Below are 4,598 nucleotides of genomic sequence, written 5' to 3'. Positions count from 1 at the left end.
ATTACATTCCCCTCTTTTATATACCAGCCTACCCTATCTAGCAATTACTAGACCATTCGCCAAGATACGGGATAGTTCTAGAAACAAGAGAGCGTGAGAATTGTCACGTGATCTCAATGACGCAACAATATACATACGTGCACCTAGGCCTAAGTCTAGTAGTAAAGATAGATTAGAAAGTGTGGTCTGTGACGACAAGTGGTGGTGGTGGCAGTGGTACATAATGTTGTCACTTCAGAACATTTTCAAGAAAATGATGTACACAAGTGTAACTTTGTCTTTATGGCTAATAAATCCAGGTCTCTTTTAGTATGTTCTCATCTTAGGCCTTTTTTTACGTAATATAAAATTAAAATATAACATAGGGGGAGGGCTTTAGAATTAATCCCTAAATCCTCTACAACTACTTCGTTCATCATACTAGCTGCTAGCTATTTTATGTTATGAATAATATTGTTTTTACAAAACTACTAGGTATGAATAAGCTCTTCTATATTTATGTCAAATAATACACAATCAAACTAATTATTCCAAAAAACTTAAACCTAAGATAACATGTAAAAAATAACAATTAAATTGATTAATAAACATGTATTGTACATATATATGTAGATAACAAATCATTACACTGAAATTTTAAAAGTTCAATGTAAAGTTGGTGGCTGATTTTAAGACCACTCATATAATACATTAATCTTTCTTAAATTGCAATGGTCAGTAGCACATGGGTGAAACATGAATATGAACATGGAAAAGTCTAGCCTCTGTAGGACCGGCATCTCAAATCTTGGATGTCGAGTTATACCATCCTTGTCTGTTCTCTAATAATTTTGACCTTCTCTTTTCCCTTTATATAGAACATGTCACAATACCCATTAACCTTCTTGTACATAGAATATAACTGTCCATAAGGCAATACCCTGTCTTTCCATTTCGGTTATGTAAGAACATAGTGGACATGCACCGATTTTCTTTATTTAAAATCAACTTATGGTAGGAGAGAAAGAGTTGAATATATTGTTACGACAGCGGAAGTCACGTGACTCCGGTAACACGTAATGCGTTCTAGAAAGATCGGGGAACATCACGAATAATCTAGTAATTGCTAGACGCCCTCTATTCTTGTATATAAGTGCGCCAGACAATTAATCGAAATTGAATTGCAGACAGGCAGAGATAAAGACGGACAATTGAGTCAAGCTCGGTAGTGACCGTAAGTAAGTGCGTGAATCATTGTGAATTATAGCGTGTGTTTAAAGTGACTGTGGAAATTAAGTGTATTACAAAGTTGAATTGAGAAAGAATAAACTAGTTTTATTTAAGAAAGGACTTGTATCGCTAAAGTTTCACCCGAAAGAAATTATACGGGAAATTAACAAACGACCAGAGGCGTAACAATATATATACATCCTCCCAAAATGTTGCTCACAACTTTACGTCTAATATATTGTTACGACAGCGGAGGTCACGTGACGTTAGTAACACGTCATGCACTTCTAGAACGTTCATGAAACCTCGAGAGGTTATTAGATTCGGTATTCTTATACATATAAGACGGTCAAGACGTGACGGCAACAATGTAATGTGTAATTGAACTGTGGACAGAGAGAGAGTATTGTTGAGTCGAGCACGTGAGACGTTCGTTGTGAATTATAGCGTTTGTTATAGCGCGACTGTTGAAATTAGTGTATTGCAAAGTTGTATTCAGAAAGAATAAACCAGTTTTATTTAAGAAAGGACTTGTATCGATAAAGTTTCTTCGGAAAGAATTTTTACGGAAAATTAACTAACGACCAGAGACGTAACAATATATATATGATATATATTTCTGCCACACTGAAACTCTTCTAGATTCACAATGACGCTATATTCTTTGTAGATATGTTTAATGTTAGTTTATTTACAATTCTTATCACCTTAACATTTAGCGTTTTTTTTTTATGCTTCATGGCTTCCACACTGTCACTTCTAGCCAGGCTTCTTAGTTCTTAAAATCGATATTCTCCAGCTAATTATGATAAGTTCACGCACCTTCAGTTTTTCTTCCCTCACTCTGTTTAATGTCTAATTGTAGCATTACTATGCTGTTTATTGTCATTATCCCTTTTCTCTCTTAGTTAAGTTAGGCGGTCTCCTCTCCACTTCTCACTCGTCTCTCCAATTTTTTGGTTCTGAACATTATTTCATTGCCAATTTTATCTAGACTTTACTAATTTGCCTGAAAATTTTGTGCTTGTATAATTTAACATTTAACTAAATCATCTTAAATTTTGTCACCCGCCCAAACAATCTACCGATTCTCTATTTTTAATTTTGTCTATCTAAATCATTTAATTCTATTATATCAGTTTCTTCTAAATAGGTAAGGCTTTTTTTCAAATTTCTTAGCATTACCCTTCTTCTGTGATTTTGCTAGACCATCAAAGCTTTCACAGCTTGTCACGTGATTGATATAACAATATGCTATTAATATGATTAATAAGCATTGTGTTGTCATTATTAAATTTATCGATTTCTTTTTTCCGACATTTGTTTGAAATTGTTCACATGGTGAGTGAATTCTTTAATAGTAAATCCTGATCTATTCAGGTGTAAATTTTGAGTTTCTCTCAACAAAGCCCTAAGTGATGATATCTTTACATTGAAGGCTAATCTTTGAATAACTTCTTTTTCTTTATTTGACATAAATTCTTTTAAAGTTAGTACCTTTATATCTAATTCTTAAAATGTGTTATTAGTCTTACTTCTAAAGCTTGGGGTAAGCTTAAACCTTGTCCATGTGTTGAATAATTTCTCATCAATTAAAAAAAAACTGCAACTTCTAAGTTTTATGATTTTTTGCCCTTTAAACAAGCTAGTGTACATTTTATTTAGGACATACTATAGATACAGTTATATCATTTTTTATATTAAACAACTAGATATTTGAATTCCGTAAAAGTAAAATTGTTGCAATGTAATTATTCTATTTTCACATTATACAGATATCTTATCCTGAATACCTGGAAATATTATGTAATTACATGATAACAGTGGCGCTTAATAATTAAATATATTCCTGAATTTGGATCACATACTGTGATAGGTTCATCGACACATTTCATAATATCGTTTTCATCTCTAAATAAATATTTCGATCATTATAAATAGCTATATAGTGATTCTCAGTTTTCCCTATCAATAGAAAGTAATTATTTGATTATATTGGTAATAACACTACCTTGTATAATATGGACAACCTATCAGTAGCTTTGGGGAGTATCTTAGAGTGTTTTCATGTCTTCCCATATGTCTTACGTATAAATTTGATCTCTGTTGGCAGGTATTCCAAACTGTAAGTGCGGTGGCAGTCTCCTCTCAGTTTCATCTAATACTCTTTCTAAACTGCAGAGGAAAGCAGTATGAACTCAATTCCCTATCAGTTATTATATTGATTTGGTTGCACTAATCTTGCTAATTCTATTCTGCTATAAATTCTGATTGTTGCAAGTTATTCTGAAGTATATGTTAAAGATTAATATTACAGTTCCTGTTCTGTGAATCTTCTGTTCTATCCTCGCCAGTTCCTGTTCTGTGAATCTTCTGTTCTATCCTTGCCAGTTCCTGTTCTGTGAATCTTCTGTTCTATCCTTGCCAGTTCCTGTTCTGTGAACCTCCTGTTCTATCCTCGTCAGTTCCTGTTCTGTGAATCTTCTGTTCTATCCTTGCCAGTTCCTGTTCTGTGAACCTCCTATTCTATCCTAGCCAGTTCCTGTTCTGTGAACCTCCTGTTCTATCCTAGCCAGTTCCTGCTTTGTGAACCTCCTGTTCTATCCTCGCAAGTATTAACGAGTTTCTAACATTTAATAATGTATTTGATACTTGTTTGATTTCCTGATAATGAATTTCTAACATCTGATTTTCTACATTCACTATAGTAGTTTGTTTGCCTAACAAATGAATCATCTTTTTTTCATAAGTGTCTCTGGTGATATATCTTTTTGAATAATTCTCTTAAATCATCTGATGTTATGAAACTGCTAATATGTATTTATTCCTTCAGTATGACGTTGGTAATGGACCTAAAACATCTATAGCTGTCTTCTGAAATGGGAAGGTAAAATTCGGCATTCTTTGTAAAAGTATATTTGTGAACTGGCTTTACATTTTTGACACGCAATGCGTGATTCACAAAAAGTTTTGATATCTGTTCTCATGTGCTGCCAAAAGAACCTTTTACTTATTCTGCTGTATGCTTTTGCAAATGTTAAGCGTGTGCAACAAATGAAATGACGTGATAAGCACTCATAACCCTTTTTTTTTCAAACTGTGGGGTATTACTATTTGTTGTAAATTTACAATGTTTTCGCCATTTTCTGTTATTCTGCATGATACATTTAATTCTAAACTTAAAATAAGACCCAAAACTCGAGCGCTTTCGAATAGTTGACTATTCTTCTTCAGGAGAACAAAGGGTGACCTTTAGCCTGTGCAATTCAATATATAGTAAGACTGTCATGTTAAGCTTATATTAAAGTTTTTCTTCATTACCCATTTAAGCCGTCTCCAGCCATTAATAGTAAGACTGTGATGACGAGCAACCCACTTTGAGACTAATA

This window comes from Limulus polyphemus, unplaced genomic scaffold (assembly GCF_000517525.1).
Source record: "Limulus polyphemus unplaced genomic scaffold, Limulus_polyphemus-2.1.2 Scaffold116, whole genome shotgun sequence".
Classification (NCBI taxonomy): Eukaryota; Metazoa; Arthropoda; class Merostomata; order Xiphosura; family Limulidae; genus Limulus; species Limulus polyphemus.
The sequence above is the reverse complement of the archived record's forward strand: the minus strand, read 5'-3'. Positions refer to the sequence as shown.